Source organism: Dromiciops gliroides, chromosome 4 (genome assembly GCF_019393635.1).
Source record: "Dromiciops gliroides isolate mDroGli1 chromosome 4, mDroGli1.pri, whole genome shotgun sequence".
NCBI classification, from domain to species: Eukaryota; Metazoa; Chordata; class Mammalia; order Microbiotheria; family Microbiotheriidae; genus Dromiciops; species Dromiciops gliroides.
This window is the reverse complement of record NC_057864.1, coordinates 105,679,305-105,693,305: the sequence shown is the minus strand read 5'-3', so window position 1 is coordinate 105,693,305 and position 14,001 is coordinate 105,679,305. Positions and strand designations below refer to the sequence as shown.

Genomic DNA, 14,001 nt, shown 5'->3' with positions numbered 1-14,001 from the left:
GGTCTTGAACCAGAGCCACCAGAGGCTTCTGGGGAGGCCTAAGTCTAGGCTTTGCACCTAACCTCAGCAACTTTTAAAATGACACACCGTTCACATCGGCAGCATGCTTACTTAGTTCCTAATTAGGCCCAGTGGGCTAATCCAACTTTGCTTGTTAATTATGTCATGTGGCAAATTAGACCATAGGAGTTCGTCCAGAAACTGAACTTGAGAAGTTATGATCTGGAAAAAGAATCTACCTCTTCCACTCAGCCTGAGCAGCCTCCAAGCTGGGTGTTTTACACTAGGGTACCTGTGGCAGAACAGGGCTGGGTCAGACCTCAGAATTACTGGTAAGAATGAGAATCAGGGCAGCTAGGTGGCGCAGTGGATAGAGCACGAGCCCTGGATTCAGGAGGACCTGAGTTCAAATCTGGCCTCAGACACTTAACATTTACTAGCTGTGTGACCCTGGGCAAGTCACTTAACCCCAATTGCCTCACCAAAAAAAAAAAAAAAATTAGAATCAATATCTACAAACCCTTTTTTTTTCCTTAGAGAAACAGGAAGAGAGAACTACTAGGGGTCAGTCCCCAAAGGCATATTTAGACTTTTATGCAGACAAAGGAGCTGACCAAGATCCCTCCATGGGCTTCAGAAATGGAAAAACAGATGGGCAGTGATACCAAAAACTGTTGTCGTTGGGGGCAGCTAGATGGCGCAGTGGATAAAGCACAGGCCCTGGATTCAGGAGGATCTGTGTTCAAACCCGACCTCAGACACTCGACACTTACTAGCTGTGTGACCCTGGGCAAGTCACTTAACCCTCATTGCCCCATCCCCCCCCCCCAAAAAAAAAGTGTTGTACACCATTATGAGATTCTAGGAAGGAGATGTTTAGAAATGCATGGGAGCTTAGCTACCTCTTCATCTACTTGGCTTTTCCTATGTGGCTTGTTAGGTGGGTGACATGGAGGGACAAATGGTGGGTGCAACTAGGCTACAGCACAGTGACCAGTGATGACTTGGACAGCAGAAGCATTGTCCAGGGTGATCAGAGAAGGAGGTGGGCAGGTCATGTGGAGAGATAAAAGGATGAGAGATGGGGAGCCTGGATCGAGGCACTGGTATCCACCTCATATGATGATTGATGACAGGGGGGAGTCCACTTAAGTCTAAGATCTATCACTTTTCCTTCTTTCCCTCTTTTCCCATCCCCTTTCCCCAACTAAAGCAGGAGGCCCCACGCCAGACGCCAGCAAGCTTTCACCAAGAACACTCCAAGGCTTTCACAACCTTGCCCTCCTTGTGCCTTTCATCTTTTTACACCTGACTATTCCCCTACCCCAAACTCTTTGATCTGGTGGCAATGGCCTCCTTGCTATCCCTACAGATTGTTTCCCATGCCTGAAACTCTCCCCTTCTCTTCTCTGCCTCCTGGCTTTCTTCAAGTCTTAAGAAGGCTTTCCATATTCTCCTTAATACTCCCGTTGATTCTCTTCAATTTATCCCATCCATTTTTTGTTTGTATATAGATATTTTCATGTTGTATCCCCATTAGACTATGGGCTCTTTGAGAACGGGAACTGATTTTTTGCTTTTGTATCCCTGGGACTTAACCTGACTGACTGATTTGAAGCTTTTACTCTTTCCCAAACTGAATTGATTGAAGCTATAACTCTGCTATAGGATGGCTAGGGGAGGAAGTGAATAGAGTGCCAGGCCTGGAGTCAGGAAGACTCATTTTCCTGAGTTCACTGACCTTAGATACTTACTATCAGTGTGACCCTGGGCAAGTCACTTAACCCTCCTTGCCTCATCTGTAAAATGAGCTGGAGAAATAAATGGCAAACCATGCCAGTATCTTAATCAAGAAAACTCCAAATGGGGGGCAGCTAGGTGGCACAGTGGATAAAGCACCAACCCTGGATTCAGGAGGACCTGAGTTCAAATCCAGCCTCAAACACTTGCCATTTACTGGCTGTGTGACCCTGGACAAGTCACTTAACCCTCATTGCCCCCCGCCACACACACACAAAGAAAACCCCAAATGGAGTCACAAAAAGTCAGAAACAACTGAAAAATGACTAAACAGCATAATTCTCCCTAACCAGCAAAGGAACAAGGAAATGATTTGCTGAGTAATTCTCTCTCTCTCTCTCTCTTTTTTTTTTTTTGCAGGGCAATGGGGGTTAATATGCTATAGTAAAAACAGGACTAATCTTGGAGCTACAAACTTTGTCCAAGTTCCAGTTCTGCTAGATAGTAGCTAAGAGACTTTGGGGAAAGTCACAAAACCTTGCTAGGCCTCAGTTTTTATTTCTGTAAAATGGAAATGATAATAATACTTGAACCTACTGTTGGTGGAGTTGTGAAGTGATCTAACCATTCTGGAGAGTAATTTTCAACTCTACTCAAAGGGCTATAAAACTCTGCATACTCTTTGACCCAGTAATACCACTACTGGGTCTGTATCCCAAAGAGGTCATAGAAATGGGGAAAGGACCTATTTGTACAAAAATATTTATAGCAGCTCTTTTTGTTGTGGCAAAGAATTAGAAATTGAGGGAATGCCCATCAATCGGACAATGGCTAAACAAGTTGGAGTATATGATTGGGGTTTTTTTGGTTTTTTGTTTATTTTTGTTGTAGTATATGATTGTAATGGAATATTATTGTGCTATAAGAAGTGACGAGCAGGCTGATTTCAGAAAAAAGAAAGACTTACATGAACTGATGCAAAGTGAAGAGAACAATAGACCCAGTAGCAGCAATATTGTACAACAATCAGCTGGGAATGACTTAGCTCCTCTCAGCAATACAATGATCAAAGACAATTCCAAAGGACTCGTGATGAAAAACACTCTCCACCTCCAGAGAAAGAACTGAAGATAGAAGCATGCTGTTTTTCCACTGTCTTTCTTTTTTTTCTTTTGGTCAATTTCTTCTTTCACAACATGACTAATATGGAAATCTGTTTTACATGACTGGACATATATAACCTGTATCAAATTGCTTGCCATCTTAGGGAGAGGGGAGATGAGGGAGGAGGGTAGAAAATTTCGAACTCAAAACTTTAAAAAATGAATGTTAAAAATTGTCTTTACATATAATTGGGGAAAAAACAAAATAATATTAAAAATAATAATACTTGGGGCAGCTAGGTGGCGCAGTGGATAGAGAACCGGCCCTGGAGTCAGGAGTACCTGAGTTCAAATCCGGCCTCAGACACTTAATACTTACTAGCTGTGTGACCCTGGGCAAGTCACTTAACCTCAATTACCTCACTTAAAATAATAATAATAATAATAATACTTGAACAAGCCTAGTGCTTCATAAACTATAGGGTCCTACATAAATGAGAGTAATGTCATTTGACACCAACATGGTGATTTGGGTCTGGTAGGGGCTTAGTTTTGAAGGTGATTTTGACAGAAATGAAATGTTAGCCTGCAAAATGAAATGTATTGAGTTCAATCAATCAACCATCATTTATTAAGTGTCTACTACGTGATGGGCACCGTGCTATGAACTGAAGTCACCAAGACAAAATGAAATGGTCCCTGCTCTCAAGGAGATATTGACTTTAACATTTCACTTCCAAAAACAATTAGCCCAGTAATGAATTTCTGGTTTATCCCCAGCCTTGCAGATGTCACTTTACTGCCCATCTGCCCAATATCATTGGAATCCAAGCTTGAACTGTCTTCTGGGTATATGCATTCTCACACACAAAGGAAGCACTGTGAAAATAGTACTTGAGGTAACTGGGCCACGGAGTCCAGAGGAAATGTTACAAGCCTCCTTTTCCTAGCCTTTAAACAAAGGCAGGGATAGGGCCACAGAGCAGTAAGCCACAAGTCTAGAATTGGGGATGGGGAGGACATAGTCCTGACCATGCAGCTCATCTTCTGTGAAACCTTGGACACAGAAACCTCTCTGGGCCTCATCGGTGAAGCAAAGAATAAATCTTCTTTCTTGCCATCTTTGTACAGGATTTTTTGTTCCTTAGAGGAAAGGTGATGACAGGAAAATATAACGAAGGACAGGTGATAAAGCGGAAAGACTGAGTGGAGTAGGAGTCAGAACACCTTGGCTTCCACCCCTGACTCGAGCAAAATATATGAGCTTGAGCAAGACCCTTTGGGCCTCAGTTTCCTTATCTGTAAAATGAAGGGGCTACGCTGGATGATCTTGAAAGGTCCCTTCCAGCTCTAACATTCCAGGATTATTAAAGCAAAATACTTCTCAGCCTTCATTCCCACTCCCAGGCCTGTTATCCCTCCCCAGGCAACATCTATCTGTTCACACCCTAATTAGCACTTAAGCTACCAGATTCCTTTGCTACTATGGCATCTCAGGCCAGGTTTCCTTCCTTCTATCCAGGAGCCTCCATTCTCATAAACTCTCCCACACAGTCTGTTTGACTGGGATGTTTGCTGCCTAAGTCTCCATCCTCACTGTGATGGGGGAACACTTCTCCAAGGAAATCTGACTGAGCTCATTAACAGAGCTGAGGGCCACCCCACCTAGAAGTGAAATCAAATTATGTCCCCAAATCCTCCTCTCCCTCCAAACACAGCCAGTTTACTCTGATTCAGAGGAGTCCAAGAATACCCCACCAGCGTTCACTGTAAGCACCAAGGGGAATTCTGGTACCTTAGTCAAGTACTTCCAATACACACACCCCGGGCAAGCATCAGGAAAGGCATGCTCAGATCAACTTTTTAGACCAATTCAGTTGGGGAAAGGAGGAGGAGGAAGAAAGAGCCCTCAGGAAGAGATCTCAGACAATAAGGTTCTACGACACACAGAGCCAGGGACACTGCCCTTTGGAGGGGGAAAACTGGGACTCCAGGACGACAGCCCTGTGGCCGGCCAGGAGGCGGATCCAGGGGAAAGGCTGGGACCAGACTGGGAAGGAGCTCCTCTGACAAGTGCTACCAGTGGGATAGAAAGCTGGTCTCCCTGCCCTGTTTACAGCTCTAAGCATTCCAGAATGGGCCTGTTAAGACCCAAGTCTTTCTTTCTTTCTTTTTATTTTTTTAAACTTTTTTTTTGGGGGGGGGAGGGCAATGGGGGTTAAGTGACTTGCCCAGGGTCACACAGCTAGTAAGTGTCTGAGGCTGGGTTTGAACTCAGGTCCTCCTGAATCCAAGGCTGGTGCCTTATCCACTGCACCACCTAGCTGCCCCCACCCAGGTCTTTCTTAAAGACATGCTGCTATAACTCCAAGGCTGCCTCAGTTTCCTGTTAGCCTCCCCACTGAGCTAAGGCTTGGGCCAACTGATGGGAGTGAATTTTTTCTTCTCATCGGGTCAGATTCCAGGGAAAGGGGGAGGGCTTTTATATACTCCGTGATCAGGAGCGTGGGCTCAGGCCATGTTGGCACCAATCCATGCTGTTTTTTGGAGAGGGGGGTGGGAGAGGGCAAATGAAATCAGTAAAGGGAAGGAATGGGGGGGGCAGCAGGTTATAAAAGGAGCACCTTGCCTAGACATCCCCCAACATCCAACTCCCGCACCCAACCTGAGCAGCTATAACCTACCTCGAGCCAGCCCTGCCTGGCTCCGGGACCTCCGGAGAAGCTGCAGACTCTCTGACCACAAGCGGGTCTTGGGGAAACATCGGAAGAGCCTGTGAAGCCTCTTGGTGACGGTACTAAAGCAGGCGGCCTCAGCTGCCTTCCCTCTGCCTTCCGTCATCCTTGTTGCAAGAGATCAATAGCACCACGGAACACAGGCACCAAGGGCCCTGCTCCGGTAGGGAGGCGCACCCAGCATGGAGGGTTATCGGGCCAAGAGAGGTGGTCCGGGGCGCCTCGCATTCCTCACAGGGACATTCCGGGAGCTTCCCCATAACCAGCCCAACCTCATTGCTCTTTCAAACACCCCCTGCACTTGGGGCTCTCTGCTCTGGCACCAAACACAGACTGCACAGCGCTTTCTATCTCCCCAGCTCAGGTCCCCTGCCCTCCACCCCTATGGAAAACTTTCTATTCCTGGGGCTTTTAGCTTGATAAGATAAAAACGCCCCCACTGAAGAGGCTACAGAGAGGAGACGGCCCTGAGCCTCCACCTCCCAATAGAACGGCCAGTTTGAAAATCAATGACTCCAAAGTTTCAGCAGCCAAGAGAAGCCATCCGTTATCTCACACCATGCTCCGGGAGCGAGCGCTCATTAATGGATTTCTTTGGGGATGGGAATTAGTGCCTGACCAGCTTTATAGGATTCTAAGGGACGAGCAGAGAGGCGGCTACGTCCTTCAACCCTACACCAGACATGAGGTGGAGCAAATGATCGGGGTCTCCGAGAGAAGAAGGGCAGTTATTTAAGGCTTGCCTACTCTCCGGATAAACTGTAAAGAGTCCCAGAAGGGGAGTAGAGATGACTGGCAAAAAAAAAGACATGACCCGATGGGGGAAGGAGGGAAGAGAGACACAGAGAAAGGTGACTTTACATCAAGTGAATTAGTGCAAAGAACACTGGCTTCTACTTGGGTGACCTGGGTTCTGTCATTTCTGTTCTCTGGGACTCAGTTTCCTCCTCTGTAAAACGAGGGGCTTGGACAAAATGGCCTCTCGAGTCCCTTCTATGATCCTTTGAATTGGAATCTGGAGACCTGCTTCAAGTCCCTGCTCCCACCATTATTAGCTGTATAACCACAGCTGAGCCATTGGACATTTTCAAGCCTCATCTGCAAAATGAGGCTAATAACATAACACAATCAACCTCCACAGGGTTGTTGTGGGGAAAGTGCTTCATAAACCTTGAGAACAACCTAAATGTGACTTGTTATTATTATTATTATTATTATTACCATCATTATTCCTCTGTCCCCAAAGTGGTTCTCATAACAAAGGCACATCACCATATGGTTCATAGCACAAGGTCACAGCAGAAAAAAAAAGTGCTTTGGTTGGGGACCTTCAAGGTCAAGAGCAGGAGACTGCCTATTGTCAGACACCAAAGGTCTCTGGCTTGACAGAAGAAGGCTACTTTGACACTACAGGGGAATTCTGGAACTCTGACCCCTCCCTGCATTAGCAGACAGTCAGCTGGACCGGAAATGATGCATGAGGCGGGAAAGACCTGTACTCTTTTACCAAAAGTGATTGTAGGGGGCAGCTAGGTGGTACAGTGGATAGAGTACTGGCCCTGGAGTCAGGAGGACCTGGGTTCAAATTCGGCCTCAGACATTTGACACTAGCTGTGTGACCCTGGACAAGTCACTTAACCCTCATTGTCTTGCAAAAAAAAAAAAAAAGTGATTGTAGCCTGGACCCTGAGAAGCTCTAGGTGCCAGATCAGGTACCAAATTAAGATGCATGTGGAACCTTGACTCTGGTAGTTTAGAGCTACATCTATCTAGAAGACAAGTCTCATCAGACATTCTACCAGAGACCCTTTCTGAGTGGCCAAATCACACAGGTTAAGTGCCCTGGCCTTGAGTTTTCTCATCTGCAAAGTGGGGGTGTTATCATTTGCCCTACCTACTTCCAACAAGCATTTATTTTTTTTTAGTTAGGCAATTGGGGTTAAGTGACTTGCCCAGGGTCACACAGCTAGTAAGTATTAAGTGTCTGAGGTGGGATTTGAACTCAGGTACTCCTGACTCCAGGGTCGGTGCTCTATCCACTTCACCACCTAGCTGCCCCCACCTTACCTACTTCCTAAGTTTGTGGTTAAAAAGCAGCTTCTTACCTTAAAACACTTTAGGGGGCAACTAGATGGCGCAGTGGATAAAGCACCAGCCCTGGATTCAGGAGGACCTGAGTTCAAATCCGGCCTCAGATGCTTGACACTAACAGTGTGACCCTGGGCAAGTCACTTAACCCTCATTGCCCCATAAAAACAAAAACAAAAAAACCTTAAAACACTATAAATGTTAGGTAGTCATTTCAATGGCATCTCCATCTCAACTCTACTTGTCAAGGTATAGCCATAGACAGACTGCTGAATGTTTCTATACCAGTTTTTCCTGATATAGGGAAAGCAGTAGTCAAGAGACCTGGGTTTTAATTCCAATTCTCCTGCTAATAGCTGTGTGACCTTGGGCAAGTCACCACCTCTCTGACTCTCAGGCACCTCTTCCATAAAATGAAATGGTTGGTTAGACCAGGCCTCAGCCTGTCAATAAGCATTTATTAAGCATCTACTATATTCCAGAGCCTGTGCTAAGCCCTGGGACTTTGAAGAAAGACCAAAACACAGTCTCTTCCATCAAGGAACTCATAATCTAACAGGGAAGACAACATGCAGTCACAGATAAACTGGAGCTAAACAACAGAGGGAAGGGACATGCATCAAAGGGGATCAGGAAACAAATTTCATAGGTGGCCTTTTCCATGTGACTTGAAGGAAAACAGGGAGGTCAGGAGGCAGAGACAAGGAGCAACAGAATTAATGGCGTGGGGACAGCCACAAACCAGGCACTAATTGACACTTGAGCTCTCCCTGCTTCAGCTCCTAGCTTCTTTTTTTTTTTTTTTTTTTTTTTTTTTTTTTTTTTTTTTTTTTTTTTTTAGGCAATGGGGGTTAAGTGACTTGCCCATGGTCACACAGCTAGTAAGTGTCAAGTGTCTGAGGCCGGATTTGAACTCAGGTACTCCTGACTCCAGGACCGGTGCTTTAACCACTGCGCCATCTAGCTGCCCCAGCTCCTAGCTTCTTAAACTGTGAGTTTACTGAACATTGGGGTTGCAAAAAATTTGGCAACAGTACAAGGTTAAGTATGGTTATTTTATATACCTTTAATGCCTGTGACTGCATAAAAATTTCTCTGGCAAAAAGGGGTCACAAGTGGAAAAACTTTAAGAAGTCCTGCTTTAGGTTACCCCTACTCTAAGGAATGCTTGAACAGCTGGAAACCTCCTATTCCCAATGCAAATATCAAACTAATTTGCATATTGTTTTGTTACACAAAAGTTTGAGCTATTTCCCCAAAGTCTTTCCTCATATCCCCAACTGCAAGTAGCGTTCTCCCTCCCAAACTACCTTGTCATTAACTACTGTGCATTTATTCTCTTTATATTGATTCCATATATGCTTAAACACGACTTGTACCATCTCCTCCATTAGAATATAAGCTCTTGGAGGGCAGGGGTTGTTTGATCCTTTGCCTCTTTATCCCCAGAAATTAGCACAATCAATGCCTGGCACATAGTTGTTGCTCATTCTTTCTTTTTGAAGGGGACCAATGACATCATGGGGTGATACCTTGATTTGCTCACAAATTGGATCTAAGTGAGGCAGAGTTGCACAAAGTCCTCAGCCTCACTCTCTCTTCCAGAATCATCAAAGTCCAGTGGCAGGACAAAAGTCAGGATGGGGGCAGCTAGGTGGCGCAGTGGATAAAGCACCGGTCCTGGAGTCAGGAGTACCTGAGTTCAAATCCGGCCTCAGACACTTAACACTTACTAGCTGTGTGACCCTGGGCAAGTCACTTAACCCCAATTGCCTCACTAAAAAAAACCAAAAACAAAAACAAAAAAAGTCAGGATGACTGGTGATGGCTCCAGGTACAGTGGATAACCTTGGTGTCTTCAATGTCTGACCAAACTCTAAGCGCTCTACAGAGCCTGCTTCAGCCTCCTTTATGGCCATTAGAACAAACTTCTCTCCACCCATTCTGCCAGGAGAAGTCTTCACATGCTTGAAGTAGACATCTCCCTAACTCATGGACGGGTTTGAAGTCCTTCAACTTGGTTTAACCCATCTGCATAGATGGTGTGGCCCCTTCAAATACTACAGATTCTTGGAGCCACAGGTGAGAGTAGGCACTTAATAACTGTTGATTCCTTACAGAATTTCTATGAAAATGAACTGCTTCCTCAACCTCAGTCCTGAATTCAGAATCAAACTCAGGCTCTGACATGTCAATACTTCAATAAGAAATACCAACAGGCAAACAGAAGGACATCCCCTCCCAGACCCAAGAGTTAATGTTATTTTTCTAACATCCCAAACTTGTTGAATCCAATGAAAGTCTGAGACTACAGCCCAAGACCAACAGAGCTCACAGACCAGGTGGAGAAGAGGAACATATTATGGGGGAATTTTAAAGTGTCAAGTCACATGTGAGGAGGGGGGAAATCCCTCTCAAATTTCCTCCCTGAAGTTATGCTGACCTCACTTCCCTTTTTTCCTTTTCATAGATCTAGCCCCACAGAGCTGAAAACTCAAAATGACTTAAAAGGGAAATATAAAAAGGATCCAAGGAAAGGTGACTTTAAGAGGATGTGGAAACCCCACCTCTGAAGCGTCTTTAAGAAGAGACACTGTCATCTCTCTAAGCAGCTAGGTGCTACAGTGGATGGAGCAGTGCTCTTGGAGTCAGGAAGATCTGAATTCAAATTCTGTCTCAGGCACTTATTGGCTGTGTGACTTCAGTCAAGTCATCTAATCTCTCTCAACCTCAATTTCTTCACCTGTAAAATGAAAAGATTGGACTAGGATGGCTCTAAATCTATAATTCTCTGACAGTTTGGGTATACAATGGACAGGAGGTTGGAAAAAATGTCCTCTAGAGTTCCCATCTACCCAAAGGATTCCTACTATCACTTCTATATTTTAATCAAGTCAAGTCAAATCAACAAGGCATGCACTCTGCACTGGAGATAAAAAGAAAGGGGAAAAAATACCAGTCACTGCTCTAAAGGACACAACATGAGAACAATTAGGTACTAACAAGATATCGATGGAATAAACTGGAGATAATCTCAGCGGGAAGGCACTAAGGTTAATGGAAGGCTTCTTGTAGAAAGGGGGTCTTTAGCTGAGATTTGAAAGAAGCCAGGGAAGGCAGAGATAAGGAGGGAGAGAGTTCCAGGCCCATGTGTCAGCCTGTGAAAATGTCCAGAGTTGGAAGATGGCATGTGATGTGGGAGAAAGACCAAGGAAGCCAGTGCCATTGGATTGCAGAGAATATGGAGGGGAGTAAGGTGTAAGGAGACTGGAAAGGTGGGGGAGGTATCAAAAGACAATGGCATGGGGCAGCTAGGTGGCGCAGTGGATAGAGCACCAGCCCTGGATTCAGGAGGACCTGAGTTCAAATCTGGCCTCAGACACTTGACACTTACTAGCTGTGTGACCCTGGGCAAGTCACTTAATCCCAATTGCCTCACTAAAAAACAAACAAACAAACAAAAGACAATGGCAGGTTTTCCATTTGATCTTGGAGGGGAGAGGGAACCATTTGAGTTTATGGAGGGGATTGACATGATCAGACCTGTCCTTTAGGAAGATCAGTTTGACAGCTAGTGGGAGAATGGCCTGGAGTGGGAAGAAGGTTGAAGCAGGAAGAGCCGCCAGCAGACTGACTACTTCAATAGTCCGGACATGAGATGATGACAGCCTGTACCAGGATGGTGGCAGAGGAAAGAAGGGGTCATATATGAGAGATGTTATGAAGAAAAAAGACAGGATTTGGCAGCTGATTGGGAGTGCAAGGAAACCAGGAGTTGAAATGATACCTAGGCTGCAAGACTCAATGATTGGGAGTCAGTGTCTAGGCAAAATTTTCTCTATCCCATCATTGTACTCTGGGGAGACTGTGGTTTAGTTGAGTGTATTCCAAAAGAGTAGGGTTACCTTCTCACATGTTACCATATTTTTACACCATTTTTTTGCAATGAAGGACATTTTTTAGTTTTTATTTTATTTAGAATTTAATTTCTCCCCAATTACATGTAAAAACAATTTTAATGTCCATTTTTAAAATTTTGTGTTCCAAATTTCCTTTCTTAGCTGCCCCCCTTGAATTCTTTAAAATGTATGTATAACGGGGCAGCTAGATGGCACAGTGGATAAAGTATTGGCCCTGGATTCAGGAGGACCTGAGTTCAAATCTGGCCTCAGACACACTTGACACTTAGTAGCTGTGTGACCCTGGGCAAGTCACTTAACCCTCATTGCCCCACAAAAAAACTCCCAAAAACCAAAAACACATAAGTGGCAGTGGTATTAACTCACAGCTTTGAGTGGAATGGAAGTTCGTTTAGGGTAGCTAGGTGGTGCAGTGGATAAAGCACCGGCCCTGGATTCAGGAGGACCTGAGTTCAAATCCTTCTCAGACACTTGACACTTACTAGCTGCGTGACCTTGGGCAAGTCACTTAATCCTCACTGACCCGCAAAAAAAATATATAACTAAAATAGCATATACCCTATAAGTAACATGTGCAATCTTTGCTACTGAAGTTATACCCTGGAAATGATGCTACTATTTAGAGTGACCTCTGGGTCATTCTTCTAGAGGAGCAAGATGACATTAATAGATAAGATGGTAGATTTGAGGCTTGGCTTGAATAGAAGTCCTGGCCTCAGCACTTGATAGAACTTTGGAAGTCACTTAACTTGAACCTTGGTTTCCCCTTCTATAAAATGGGGACAATAACACATTATCTATAGGATTGAAGAACTGGTAAGTACCTTAAGGTTCCACCTTAGGGGCTTGCTGAGAGGAACACATTTTACAAACACAGGCTATCTTTATTTCAACCACAGCGTGCAAGCCTTAGAAGAGACATTATATATCTCCCTCACTTTCCAGATGAAGAAAGGGAGAAGTTTCCCAGAAGTTAAGTGATTTGCATAAGGGCATACTGTGGCAAAGCTAAGGCCTGAAACCCAGACCTCCTGATTCCTAGGTCCTCAACATTACTGAGGGTTTTGGTGGGGGTTGTTTTTGTTTTTTGCATTTAACTCTTTTAGTAAAAGAAAAGTTAAAATCTTTTAAACAGATGCCACAAGGCTTCCAACTTTCCAAATTCCCTTGGATAGATATAACAGCTTTAGCCAAAACCCAGAGTGAAGAAGGCGAGACCCTTCATGGGGCCATCTCTATCAGACTGTCTGACTTGTACCTCCAGCTCAGTGAAATGCTGTCATGCTGGGCACCGCCATGAGGAACCTTTGCCAGCCGAATAGCTTATGGCTTTAAAAGAGGTACCTTCCAGAAAAAATATTCCAAGCCTGGCACTTCCCTAGACTGGCCTCCCCATAGCCTTCATGGGAAACCAAGAGAAATCTCTTGATTACTTTCTTCTCATGATGCAGATTGTTTTCCCATTCCATCATCCATCTTGGTCGTGGGAAACAATCCATTCAATTCATTTCGTTCATTGGCTCTGGGAGCAAGGCCATGACACAGAAGGGGGACACATGAGGACAGGGTAAGAAAGAAACAGGAATAAGGGCAGCTAGGTGGTACAGTGGATAAAGCACCAGCCCTGGATTCAGGAAGACCTGAGTTCAAATCTGACCTCAGACACTTGACACTTACTCGCTGTGTGACCCTGGGGAAGTCACTTAACCTTCACTGCCTGCAAAAAAAGAAAAGAAAAGAAACAGGAATGGTGATAGTGAAAGGTAGAGAGGCCTTGTGGAATGGTAAAGAGGATGAAGGACTAGGAGTAAGGAGGCCCTGGGTTCAAATTCCACCCCACATATTAATTGTGTGATTATAGACAAGTCACTTAATCACTCTGTGCCTCGGTTTCTTCATCTATAAAATGGGGTGGGGGGCAGACTCAATGGTCTTTAAGGTCCTCCCAGCTCTAAATCTCTGACTGTATGAACCCCATTGTACTCTTTGGAGTATGGAGGTGAGATTGGGACCTTCAACCCTACAAGTCCTACCAAGTTGAAAAGGCTTGGAATATGGATCCAGGGATAGATAGGCCGCACATCTATTGTCTGTCTGAGAGCCAGTCTAGGAGGGACAAACTAGAAGGCTGGCCTCCAAGTGATGAACATATTTGTCACAGCTCCCAAAGGGAGAAGAGCTTTCAATCTGTATCTGCGAGGACAATACTTCCCCCTCCCCCCCCCCTGAAAATTCCAGATCTACAAAGTATCTAGGAAATGTTACGAAAATATGTTTACTGAAGTAGTCGAAGAATATGAGCAAAGAATGCTCAAAAGAAGAGCAAACTATTAACAACCACAAAGGAAAACTGCTCTAAATCATTACTAATTAAGGGAAACGCAAATAAGCAGAACACTGAGGTTTCAGCTTGCC

The 14,001-nt window shown here is 44.8% G+C and overlaps 1 protein-coding gene across 1 annotated transcript in view; it reads right to left on the bottom strand.

The window, feature by feature from the left end:
• RASSF5 (Ras association domain family member 5) overlaps nt 1-14,001 on the bottom strand; it is a 113,666-nt gene that overhangs the window by 85,350 nt on the left and 14,315 nt on the right. The window lies entirely within an intron of this gene.